The sequence below is a fragment of the Pinus tabuliformis genome, chromosome 5_2 (assembly GCF_031772625.1).
Source record: "Pinus tabuliformis cultivar Carrire ecotype Pingquan chromosome 5_2, CPIR1, whole genome shotgun sequence".
Taxonomy (NCBI): Eukaryota; Viridiplantae; Streptophyta; class Pinopsida; order Pinales; family Pinaceae; genus Pinus; species Pinus tabuliformis.
Window position 1 is genome coordinate 94,873,633 of NC_142306.1, and position 14,275 is coordinate 94,887,907.

The following is a 14,275-nucleotide window of genomic DNA, read 5'->3' on the forward strand; positions in this document are numbered from 1 at the left end:
TATAGGTATAATTTTAGAAACAATCCTACTCCTGCAATTCTTCCCTATATGGATCACCTTCCCCCCCCCTATTGATAGTTATTTTTCGAGGAATAGAACTCTCCAATTGCATCATCACCTTTCAAAACAATGCTTGAGTATTTCTAGGTTATTGTGGAACCAAGCTCTACCCAGGTCCACGAAATCCTTGATTTGTCTCCATCGCACAAACCTCTTTTCTTAATAAAAGTATAGATCCCACATTTGCATTCCTCGTCCCCGACATAGGAATTATTTATAGTGGAATACTTTATCGTTGCTCCAGCAGTTCAATAGAGATCCACTATTGTGGCATGGACATGATTAGTGTCATAAAATGGTGCAGTGCATCCTTCAATATATGTCACAAAACTCCTCTCACCTCACATAACACCTCTCATCTACAATAATAAGTGTCCTCTCAAAGTACCTGGTATCCATTTCATTCATCCTGAAATAAATGGATATTTCCATGGGTGACAAAGTGTGCTTGGGGAAATAATAGAAGGAGCTATCACTAAAAAAATAAATGCAATGAAGCATAATAGTTATCACCAGGAGGAACAACCATTCCAAGAAACTTCCTAACTAGATAAATATACTCTTGAATTACCTCTTATAATGAAAAAAAATATAACCTGAACTTTCTATAGAGTCGAGCTATGCATGGTAGCAATGAAAACACTATCAAAAACAATATCTACAACAACGTTGGTCAATTCTGTTCTTCTAGTCAAGGACCTGGCCAACTTTTGAAAAGTATCAAGTAGGTCAAGGTCCAACTCATCCACAATCCTCTTCTTCTTCTGCTCTCTCTGTTTAGGTTCAGAATAATAGCAAAGGTCTTGAAAATTGATGGGTGGGTAAAATTTATCAGACCATTGGGGTTCTTCCATTCTTAATTGTTGTATGTAAGCATTGAATCTAAATTGCAAAAGCCATTCAGATTCCTTCTTTTTAGTTGAAATTAACGTAATATTTGGAGAGTTGTAAGGTTTAATGGATCTAAGTATATTATACTTAAAGTATAGTAACATGGTTTAAAACTATAGGCATTGAGATTGGAATCTAAGGATGAAACGCAAAAGATTTTATGTTCATGATTACAAGAAACTTTAATTTCATGTAACAAAGTTTGAGGAAGGTCTAACATTTGCATCCTACCATAAAATTTTCTTGCATCAATCGAGCCCTTTGAATTTGGGCAGTTCATTACACAAACAATCAACCACTAAAAAAAAGGTGAAAAGAAAAAATAAAATTTCATGCATTCTGACCCTAGAAAAGTTAGGGAGGAGCCAATTGATCTGTACAATATGGACATGAAAAATGCTTACTTGCCCATTGTCTTTTGATGATTTGTTGGTGGAAATCAAGATCTGATTTATCATAATCCTTAAACCCTTTTTACAATAAGGACATGCAACAATCAAGATCTTCATTATCATAATCATTAAACCGTCGTCTCTAGATAAAATTTATGCTTTTATCACATAAACGCTCGAAATTTTTTACCCATAAGAATGCAAATCATTTTCAATAAAAAGGAAGATCTCTTTAGAGTCAAAATTCATACCCATTTACAAATTATCTAATTATCCATGCCCAATGCCCTTGCCATTCCTCCATTTAATCGATGATTCTCTCCTAAGGTGTTTCCCATGCAAACTCCATCTAGGATTCAAATCTCATGAAATTCATAGATCACATTGATGGGCTTCCTTCTTCTCGAATTTCCACACAGATATAAACAAGTCAAAGAAAAATGCAGTGCTATAATGTGATGTTGTAATCTGTAATATTTTATTTGAACTGTAAATGAAAAAGAAAATATATATTTATAAAGGAAAAAATAAAAGAAATATTTATAATATAAAGTAAAATATATAAATTTCAATTTATTTTTATTGAATTGAGGCTTTTGTGATCCATAACAATTACAAGAAGAGTTTCGGTGAAAATCACATGAAGAAAACCTTTGTCGATGCCTTTCGAACCAACCAATGTGGTTCATCGCCAGGACAAGTTGAGGAGTCAGATCATGGCTGCAAAATAAACAGGGAGAGCAGATCTTCAAACGACCAGGTTTACCATCAACGGCTATATAACGGCTAGATTATATATTGTTTAGATAATCTTCGGCAAAATCACATAACCAATGTTATGGATCACAGAAGTCTAAATTCCTTAATAGATTATATATTGTTAATAAGTCAAAGGTAATTACTTCTAATAATAGAATAATATCCTAATTTTGGAGAATAATAACTAAAATATTTTCATTAGGATATTAAATTAAATTATTTAATTCCTTTTTTAATTTTTAATTTATTTAATCATATAGATACGTGAAGGGGTTTTTTATTTTAATTCTAACAGAATGATATAATATTAATTTAATTCAATATTGAATTATTTAATTCTAACTTCAATTTAATACAAAAAAAAGAAATAAATAAAACAATAAATAAATATAAATAAAAATAATATAAATAAATAAATTAAAAAAATAAATAAATAATAAAATAAAATAAAAATTAATTAATTAATTAATTAAAGTTTTATTCAAATTTATGTGTTAAACATAAATTTCAATTAAATATTCGAAAAATAATAAATTAATAATAATAATAATAATAATATTCTACTTATATTTTTATGTTATAATATTAATTTCATTTAAATATTGAATCACTTAATTCTAATTTAAATTAATCCAATGAAAAAAAAAAAAAGGTTTTTAAATAGAAAGTCATTCTAAGGGTTTATAATAATAAGGATTTAATGGGATTAATAAAATATTAATGAGTATTGGTTAAAATTAAATTCTAATTTTTAATTTATTTAAATTTTATTCATATGGTCAAGAAAAAATCGTAATAACAAATAATATCAAGAAAACTTTGAAAAGGAAATAGTAATAAAAACAGAACAAGCGACAGAATTTAATTAATAGAAGGACCAGAACCTGTTAAACAAAGGAGGATGGAAAGGGCAGCACAAGGAGAAAAAAAGGGGAACCTCGAAAACTAAAAGGGGGGGGGGGGGGCAAAAAAGAAGAAAGGGCAGGGATCCAGCAACTACTGATAGGCATTTTTTCAATTTCAATTGCCTCCCTGAATTTACGATGATGGAATTGCACCACCTTGGTAATAACCTTGGCTTCCTCAATATAGTCCTGATTAAAAATTTGTTATTTTTGCGATGCTAAATTAAAAAGAATAAAAAGAAGTTAAAAATGATATTGGGATGAGTGTAAACATTTAAATATGACCTCAATTAATAATAAAAAGTTAAATTAATAAAAATAATAAAATTCAATTTGTCATATTTTGATTTTTTTATTAACTTGTGACTAGGGTTTGCTACAATACCATGGGCCAATACCATGGCTTATCAATACTACAAGTCCAAAAGCCATAACTTATTTCACAACCAAAATATTTTATAACAATATGACAAGATTCTTAACCGTGGAGAGTCACCCCCACATCATTATTAACTTGTAAAAAATAGCCTTTGTTACAATACCATGGGCCAATACCATGGATTATCAATACCACATGCACAAAAATATAAATTATTTCACAATCAAAATGTTTTATAACAATATGACAAGATTGTTAACCATGGATATTCCCCTCACTTTACCATGGATATTAACTTGTAAATCGGCTGTGTTACAATACCATGGGCCAATACCATGGCTTATCAATACCACATGCCAAAAAACCATAACTTATTTCATCGTAAAAATATTTTATTTTAATTTAGTTTTAGAACATTTTTTTAATTGAATCTATAAGGGAAAAGGTTACAATTTGAGATATATCTAAACCCTCTATCCCCATGGCTACTAAAAATATTCCCATAGAAATTAAACTAAGGTTTCAATAAATTAAGCTATGATGGATATATGCTAGTTCCTTATATGTCTCTTCGGAGACATCCGATAAAATTGGAACGATACAGAGAAGATTAGCATGGCCCCTGCGCAAGGATGACACGCACAAAAAATATGCTAGTTCCTTATATATATATCTATATATCTATATATATATCTATATATATATATATATATATATATATATATATATATATATATATATAGAGAGAGAGAGAGAGAGAGAGAGAGAGATCCATCTTAGCCAAGGATCCAAGGGATGAGAGCAAGAAAATTGACTATTAAATATATTGCATGATTTTTTAAAGTTTTTAATTACTTTATTTTCTTTGACATGATTGATCCAAAATATAGGTTTAATATCTTACAACGAGTTAATTTTTTTAATTTAGATAATTTCTTAAATGCAATACAATGTGATCAAATTTAAGAGAGAGTTGGGGAGGGGGTGGAGAGATGGAAGGAGATAGTGAAAAAGTTGAAGGACAGAGAGAGAGAGAGAAAGAGAGAGTGATGGGGGGGCGAGAGAGTGAGGTGGGAGAGAGTGAGAGAGAGGAAGGAAGATAAAGGAGAGAGAGAGAGAGAGAGAGAGAGAGATGGATTTGGAGTGGGAGAGAGAGGGAGGAAAGAAAAAAGACATAGAGAGATAGAGGTGGAGAGAGAGTGAGGGAGAGAGTAGAGGAGCGAAGAGAAAGAAGAGGAGAGGATAGAGATAGGGAGAGAGGGGGAAGGGAGAGAGATGGAACATAGAGATGGAGAGGGACAAGGAGGGGGGGTGTCAGGCGGAAAGAGTCGATTGTGCGGACACAACCAACCTCCCTAGGAGCCTAAGACTCTCTAGTGACAAACAAGACAAACAAGAGCAATCCTTCTCTAAACATGCATTTACTATATGGGAAATCAAGTGTTTAGATCCTACCTGTAACCCAACGCTGTTGTAGCAGTCCAGCTCCGCTGATCTGGATGAGCTCCTCCTTCACTTTGAAACCTGCATACACTAACAATCAAACGATTAAATAGCACTTGATAATCTCATAGAATAAAACATATTTAACACATAGACCAAGGAGTACATGAAACAACTCATAAATAACAAGTTATTGAGAAGAATGGACTCATTTCCATTAATAGGTAACAAAAGGAACAAATACAACCTGAGCCTTGGTGTTGTGCAAGTCCCTCCCAGGGTCCATCAAGAGTGAACTCCTTTACTTTGACAAAGCTCACCCACTTCCAAATAGAACAAGCAAAGATGGCAATCTCTCCTCACAAGCTTCTAAATGGGAGTCCTAATTCCAGCAGCATCTACCCATAGAAATGTATAGCTTCCAACCTCCCCTCCTTCTGGCCCAATGCCTGTATTTATAGTGCTCAAGAGGAAGTTAATCAGGTCCACCATCAATGGGATAATCCCCTCTTTGGATGGGATAGCTCCCTTATTGATGGGATAAGTTCCTCTTTGGTAGGGGTACATGAACCATCTAGAGGCGCTCAATACACGTCGAACAACCTTCTAGAATGCTCTAGAAATGACCACAAGTAACTTTTTAAAGATGAAACTTGCGCATTTTGACCTTTACAGGGGGACGCACCTGCCCCTTTACATACAGAGCGTCCAAAGACGCAATTTTGGTGAACATTGGGTGCGTACCCGCAGGTAAGGTTGAGAGAACCCGCGTACCCAGAGATAAATACATTTATAAAGACTTTCTCTCTTTTTGGAGGTTGACATGGAGAACAGAGGCATAAGACTTGCCTAAGAGGATAGCATGACTGTTGATAGAGCCATACTAACTGTAAATAGCCAAGGTGACATTTTTTAGTGTAACAGATTGCCCCCTAAAGTGCGAAGCCTGTAATAGATTAGGGTTTTGTATTATCTAGGAAGGGTGAAGCGCTTTATCATTTCAAGGATTATCTCGTGGAGAGCCTGGTCAGAACCTGCAATTTTCAACACAAAATACATGTATAAGATTATATCATCACTGAGGTAGGCATTCCCATACTCAGATCAAAACTTTAACTAACAGACTAACTACTCTGATACAGGAATGATCTTGCAGTACATCATAATCATAGACTTTTGTAGACATAGTATGGGCGCAGCCATCTGTTTATGATTAGTCTACTTAGATAATGAATACAAAACTCCTCGCAGCCTAGATGGTGGAAACTAGATCCAGGGTCTTCATTTCTACTTCCCGAATTGGTACGATTCTAGCCATGCGAATAAATGAGTTGATGTCGAACATGGTAGAAACCACTTGATTACCAGTCGATGATGAAAACTGTTAACAAGCGTGAGAGAGACCACCAGTAATGTCAATGGTTCTCAAAGTACCCAGTACAATCCATGAGATGTGAATAAATGAGTTGATGTCGAACATTTCACGGAATCCTTCGATCGAAAGTCGATGATGTAAACTGACGTCAAAGGCGAGAAACCTGCCATTGATGCATGCAGACTTCAAGGTACTGACGATTTCTAAGTCATCTCTCTAGATAATGTGCTGATGTCGATAGAAAGCGACTCGTTGCAGGCAAGCCCACAACACGAAATCATTGTTCAAGTTGAAGAAATGTTGCTGTAAGGACTGACTCAGGGATGGTCAAATGGATGACAAGTATTTTGCAGATGAAAGTTTTTGCTTGCAGACCTCTTGAACACATAACGACACGACAGATGGCTCGGTGATAAACGACTCAAAGTTAATCCCTGGAACCCGGCTGAAGACTTTCAATGTGGTTTGATCAACTGTGAGGTAAAGGATTTCCCAACCCAGGTGAATGCAAAGTGTCGTGTCCAAGAGTGGTAATAAAGTTTCTTCTGAGACAAAAGATAACAAATAGGCTCATTCTTCTCTCTTTTCCCCCACCATTTCTGGCAAGTACCTCTTTATTTTTAACAAGCTTGAGGAGGATAACATATGCTTGATTATAAGCTCATCCTTCGGATGAGTCCAACCTAGTTTTGATTCGAACCCTAGGAAGGAGTGGTTCGTTCCTGTTTGTAATTGAACAGGTCCTTTACTGTGAAATGTTTAACGAGTCCAGTATAGGAGAAACTCGGCGTTTTTCAATTTTAGAGAGTCTGAAAAACTTAAGAAGACTCCAAGTTGAACTTTTTCGTAGATTTGTGTCCCCCAAGCCCGAAAAAGTATAAAATAATACCTGGGAGAACCGCTTGATCTTGCGACCAAGGAGTACTTTCATAATTAGTGCCACTGACCTGAAAAGTAAAAAGCGATCAAGGACACGTCGTTTTATTTCCAGTATCGAGTTTGAAACGACAAAAACCCGGCAACCTTTTCCTGTTTTTACGGTCAGAAAAGAGCTATAAGGGGATCGTCTTTTAATTCCGTTTTAACGAGTGTAAAAGAAAGCTCGGCGATCTTTTCATATTTTAGGAGTCATAAAAGAGCTTAAAAGATGACTTTGAGGTTTCCCTTTTTCGTAAGTTTTAACGAGTTCGAAAAAGGGATAAAAATGTACTCATGGTTTTCACTTTTTCGTAAATTTTAATGAGTTCGAAAAAGGGATAAAAATGTACTCATATGGCCGACTTTCAATTTAATTTACGAGCAGGAAAAGACGGAAAGAACTCGGCATTTTCATTTGTTTTACGAGAATGAAAAATAGCAAAATAATCTCGGGATTTTCATGAGTTTAACGAGTCTTGAAAATAACTGAATTTGACTCGAGATAGGTTTCATTTTTACAAAATCTTGAAATAGAGAAAAACTATGCTTCAAAGTAGTTTCATTTTTACACAAGCTTGAAACAGAGAAAAAACTGTGCTTGATGCCCCCTAGGCATAACTGCTAGAGCGCATGCCCCCCCCTAGCTTCATTTCATTCAACTACGGTGGATGAAATGAAGGTTCAAGTACGAGATCATTTGAAAGACCCGACCTAAAGTTACATAAAAAAAAACTAAAATAACTAACCTAAATACTTAACATCTATGAGGTCTAGTCAAACTCTCGACTCAATTAGAGGAGGATTTGTTTCATTTTTTAACGAGCTTGACACAGGAAAAGAACTATGCTCGGATCCGGTTTCATGTTTACGCAAGCTTGAAACGAAAAACTATGCTTGTTATAAGTTCGCATGCCCCCAGCATAATGACGCAAATCAAGGTACATGCCCCCCAAGCTTCATTGCATTCAATAAGGTGGATGGAATGAAGCTTTACTTTCAAGATCTTGGAAAGACTTGTGGGAGTTGTTTCATTTTTTAGTGAGGTTGACACAGGAAACGAACTATCCTCAAACCCTTGTTTCATTTTTTAAACGAGCTTGACACAAGATAAGGAACTATGCTCAAAACCCTTGTTTCATTTTTTAAACGAGCTTGACACAAGATAAGGAACTATGCTCATAACTACTCTCTACAATCTACCTAACAAAAACTCTACTCTAAAAACCTTGATTCATTTTTTAACGAGCTTGACACAAGACAAGGAACTATGCTCTAAAATCCTTGATTCATTTTTTAACGAGCTTGACACAAGACAAGGAACTATGCTCATGACTACTCTCTACAATCTACCTACTTAACCTACCCTTGTTTCATTTTTTAAAGAGCTTGACACAAGACAAGGAACTATGCTTAGGACTCCTTGTATCATTTTTTAACGAGCTTGACACAAGACAAGGAACTATGCTCATAAATTTCGCATGCCCCCAATATAATGATGCAAAATGAGGTACATGCCCCCTAGGCTTCATTGCATTCAACTAGATGGATGAAAGGAATGAAGGTTTACTTTCAATATTTAACTTGAAAAGGGAGTTGTTTCATTTTTAAGGAGGTTGACACAAGAAAAGAACTATCCTCATACCTGATTCATTTTTTAACGAGGTTGACTCAGTAACAGGAACTATCCTCAAACCCTACTTTCTACAATCTAGTTACATATCCTAAAATCTACCTGATTCATTTTTTAATGAGGTTGACTCAGTAAAAGAACTATCCTCATGCTAGCCTGTTTCATTTTTTAACGAGGTTGATATAGGAAAAAACTATCCTCGTACTCAATGATTCATTTTTTAACGAGGTTGACTCAGTAAAAGGAACTATCCTCGCTACAGCCTATTTCATTTTTTAACGAGGTTGATACAGGAAAAACTATCCTCGTAGCAACCTGTTTCATTTTTTAATGAGGTTGGTACAGGAAAAAACTATCCTCGCAACTCCTTGTTTCATTTTTTAATGAGCTTGACACAAGACAAGGAACTATGCTCATGACTTCCAGTTTCATTTTTTAACGAGGTTGAGACTAGAAGAAACTATCCTCACGGGCACTGATCATGACTTCCAACTGGAAGAAAGACATGTCAATGGACACACCTTGATCATGGCTTCCAAGAGATCTTCATCAGAAGGAAGAATACTTCTTGGGAAGGAACACATGTCAAGGGACTCAAAAGGGATAAGAACATCATGTTCAAGTAATCCCATAGAGTTTTCCATGTCAATTACCGGATCTAAATCAAAGGAAGATGAGCAAACAATGAGAGGCTCACTTACATCGGTAACTGAAAACATGGGACCAGTTGCCACATAATTAACCCGTGGCAGGGTAGATACCACATTAGAATCAGGAACATTTAGGGGTGTCATATTATTGGTAGTTGAAACAAGACTAGGGAATGAAAGCTGGTCTACAGTCACAATACTGCCATTGTGAGGGAAAGACATCACGCGAAAGAGTGTCGATACGACAGCTTTCATTGCATAAACATAGTCTCGCCCAAGGAGTAAATTGAAATCCAAGGGACCTCGAACCACCATAAGATCAATACAGACAGTTTTACCTTCCAAGGTAATGGAAAAATTAGGAAGGATCCCTAAAGGTTCACTAATGGTTCTGTTAAAAGCTTTCAGATTCTGCGTAATAGGCGCAAGCTGAGGGGAACCCAAAGCTTTCCAAACAGTTGATGATAAAATACTAACAGAAGCACCTTCATCTACCTGAGTACGATGTATGTCCCTACCACCAGCCTTGACAATGATTTGGAAAGGGATGGAGGAAGGAAGACGAGGTTCTGTCAGTCTATTCCAATCAAAGGAAAAGACCTCAGTGCTTGGAGGGGGTTCTGTAGAAATAGGTGAAATGCCCCCCGGCATAGAAGAATCTGATGTAACAAGAAGAACCTGAGCGGTATGAAGTTCACTCTCTAAAGGGAAAGTGGGATCGACCGAATGTGAAATTGAATCGACCACTTGATCAACTAATTGATTATCAACCTGAGTGACATGAGTTTCACTCTCCAATGGAAGAGTGTGATCGACCGTACTTGAATTTTGATCAATCACTCCGTCAGTTGACGGTAGGTTGGGAGAAAGTTTACGGTAACCAGTTGGAAATTCTTGCTGTGGAACAGTAAGGCTTTCCAACAATGTTGAGGCTTCATCCATGTGAGGGCAAATGTGAGTTTGATGACTCCCTTTGCATAACTTACAAGGAAACCTAACTTTACCCTTTTTCCCAGGAACCTGACTATCACTGGTTGATGGATCAATGGAAAGTTGATGAGATTTTTCTGACCATACTTCCAAGACCTTTGGTATACCAGGACAATTGACAAGGAAGTGGTCACCCTTACAAAGCCTGCAAGGGTATTTGGGTTTATGATGCATGTCGGAAGTTTCCTCAACACAACTAACACTTACAGTCGTGGTTGGTTGGTTGACTTCTTTCTTATCTTGCTTCTTCTTCTTCTTCATCTTCTTCCCTTTCTTCTTCTTCCTAGCCTCCTGGTTACTAGCATCAAGGCTTTTACCAGGCGAAGAAGGTAAAGGGTCAACAGAAGGTTGGTGATGTTGAGATGGTGAACTCTGTTGAGGTGAAGCATCCGGTTGAGGTGGAACAATTGGAGTACTTTGGGCAAACGAAGTTGAAAATAACCATATTGGTAAACCTATTGTAAATCCAGGTAATGACAAAGTAGCCATGTAAGGAGGACCAACATTCCCAAAGTAAGGAAAAGTACTATGATTCTCATTAGGAGGGGTTCCTAGGTTGGTAAATTCCGGAACATTTGCCATTATATTCAACTTCAGTGAATTTTATTAACAATTTAAAACTAAAATTAACAATTCACAATTCACACCTAACAATTAAAATTCACAATTCACACCTGTGGTCTCTAAAAGTAAAAACAAACAAATTAACACGCGCTATCAAATCTAGGAGTCAAACCATACACAAACAGTAACCTTCCGGACCGAAAACACTAGTTGGGGATGAAATCCAACATCGCCGGATTCATTACAGAAGTGGCGGGTGGAACAGTTACCCCGGCAACCTGCTTAATGAATAAACTAGACCAAGTTCCTCCACTTTAACCGTCTCGAGTGAAGTGAACCCCCCAGAAAATCCAAGTGAGTCTAGCCGACGTCTGCTCCAGGTACAGTGGGATCTTCCCTCCACCGTCACCTTGGGTAGAACCCTAAAGATAATGGTCACTAAGGTCACCAACAGCAACAAATGCACCTGGGGGAACAGTCTACACTCCGACAGCATGCAAGGGCAGAGTATCAAGCTCAATCCCCTTGTCGGCTCCTTGACAATAATCCAAGGTTTACCGACAAGTGACCCCTGGCTCCTCGACAATGGTTAATCTGAGGTTTACCGTTTGTAATACGTGCGTGTCTAGCGTCGTTCCCAACGAGGGAGGATTGATCCCCTCACTGGTTCGGACACGAGTTCGTGCTTCTCCTTTAAGAGGAGCTTTCCCAGAGTACCAATGAAACAGTTGGATTTATCCTACCACAAGATGAGCTACTTGTTTGGTTTTGCTGTCTTGGAGAGTTAATTACTCTCCTACTCCAAGACACTAGCCTAAGCTATGTTGGTGTTTCAGAGCCCTAGAAATGTAAAAATTACTAGATGAATTTTAATTAAGCGTTGTGTTATTAAGGCTGTTATTACTCAAATGGGTAAATGGATACGAAACCAATGGTGTTATGACTCGACTGAACTGAATGCAATCGAATATGATAATATAATCCTTTCAATTCGATGAATCCTAACTAAAGTAAGGAGAGAGTTTCCATTCACTTCCAACAATGCAAAAAATTGATCACTAAGAGAAAATATAACAAATTCTCTAATGCACTAATTTTATCAAGAAAAACTAATGAAAATCAATTCCAAACCATTTTTTTATTTTTTATTTTTGTGTAAATTCAAATCAAAGAAAACTGATCTAAATCTACGATTGATTTTCCAGAATGTAAACTATGCAATTGTAATCTATGCACAATTCACTCGAAAAGTATGCAAATGTAATCTATGCACATTTTTCATTCATATGCTGAAAATGAGAATTCTAATTATGCAAATGTGATCTATGCAAGAGAATCCTCAAACACAAGACGATTCTAATGTGATCTAAGAACCAATCAAGTGTAAGTCGAGAAAACTGGGTGAGAGTTCCAAAGATCAAAAAATAAAAACACTCAAAGGCGATTAACACTCATACACAATTTAGCCCCCCCTTGGAGAGGGACAAGGAGGGGGGGTGTCAGGCGCAAAGAGTCGATTATGCAGACACAACCAACCTCCCTAGGAGCCTAAGACTCTCTAGTGACAAACAAGACAAACAAGAGCAATCCTTCTCTAAACATGCATTTACTATATGGGAAATCAAGTGTTTAGATCCTACCTGTAACCCAACGTTGTTGTAGCAGTCCAGCTCCGCTGATCTGGATGAGCTCCTCCTTCACTTTGAAACCTGCATACACTAACAATCAAACGATTAAATAGCACTTGATAATCTCATAGAATAAAACATATTTAACACATAGACCAAGGAGTACATGAAACAACTCATAAATAACAAGTTATTGAGAAGAATGGACTCATTTGCATTAATAGGTAACAAAAGGAACAAATACAACCTGAGCCTTGGTGTTGTGCAAGTCCCTCCCAGGGTCCATCAAGAGTTCTCCTTTACTTTGACAAAGCTCACCCACTTCCAAATAGAACAAGCAAAGATGGCAATCTCTCCTCACAAGCTTCTAAATGGGAGTCCTAATTCCAGCAGCATCTACCCATAGAAATGTATAGCTTCCAACCTCCCCTCCTTCTGGCCCAATGCCTGTATTTATAGTGCTCAAGAGGAAGTTAATCAGGTCCACCATCAATGGGATAATCCCCTCTTTGGATGGGATAGCTCCCTTATTGATGGGATAAGTTCCTCTTTGGTAGGGGTACATGAACCATCTGGAGGCACTCAATACACGTCGAACGACCTTCTAGAATGCTCTAGAAATGACCACAAGTAACTTTTTAAAGATGAAACTTGCGCATTTTGACCTTTACAGGGGGACGCACCTGCCCCTTTACATACAGAGCGTCCAAAGACGCAACTTTTGTGAACATTGGGTGCATACCCGCAGGTAAGGTTGAGAGAACTTGCGTACCCAGAGATAAATACATTTATAAAGACTTTCTCTCTTTTTGGAGTTTGACATGGAGAGCAGAGGCATAAGACTTGCCTAAGAGGATAGCATGACTGGTTATAGAGCCATACTAACTGTAAATAGCCAAGGTGACATTTTTTAGTGTAACAGGGGGAGATAGTGATAGATTTGGAAGGAAAAGGGAAAGAGAGAGGGAGAGGGATTTGGGGGTGAGGGAGAGAGGGAGGTGGGAGATAAGGGATAGAGAGGAAGGACAATAGTGATGATGAGAGAGAGATGGAATTGGAGGGGATAGGAGTGGGAGGGATCAAGAAAAACATAGAGAGACAAAGGTGGAGAGAGAGGGGGGTGGAAAGGGAGTCATGGAGTGAGAGTGAGGGAGAGAGGAGAGTGGGAGGGAATATAGAGAAGGATATAGATAGAGAGAGAGAGAAGGAGAAGAGAGAGATAGAAAGATAAGGGGAAATGAGGGAGAGAGAGTGTATATTCTTGGGGGGTGAGATAGAGAAAGGGAATAAAAAAGAGACACAAATAGAAATATATATGTTATATAGTATTATATGACCAACCTAGATCCGTATTAACCGTATAACTATCAACTCTGAGAGGGATCCAATCTCTTGAGGTGTAAACATTTCCTTAAGTTTTGCACTAGAAAAAAACGTTTTCACCTCCAGAGATTGGAGCCCTCTTGGTAGATCCAGGGTTAACATGGATCTAGGTCGCTTAATATGAATTAAAGTAGTTTTTATTTGATATTATAGTCTTAAAAATTAAAATTTTCCTTCAAATTAATTTCAAATTGGAACTAGATCCAATTATATTTAATGAATAGATTTAAAAAAAATACATAAATGAATTTTTTTTATTAAAAAGTATATTTATAAAATGATTAGAGATAAATAATGCAAAGTTGTCT

At 36.8% G+C, this 14,275-nt stretch overlaps 1 non-coding gene across 1 annotated transcript; it reads left to right on the plus strand.

The window, feature by feature from the left end:
* Positions 1 to 3,951: 3,951 nt before the first annotated feature.
* On the plus strand, positions 3,952 to 4,053 carry LOC149157684 (U6 spliceosomal RNA). The gene has a single exon (XR_016262053.1). It is a non-coding gene; the product is annotated as a U6 spliceosomal RNA (small nuclear RNA).
* The last annotated feature ends 10,222 nt before the right edge of the window (positions 4,054 to 14,275 follow it).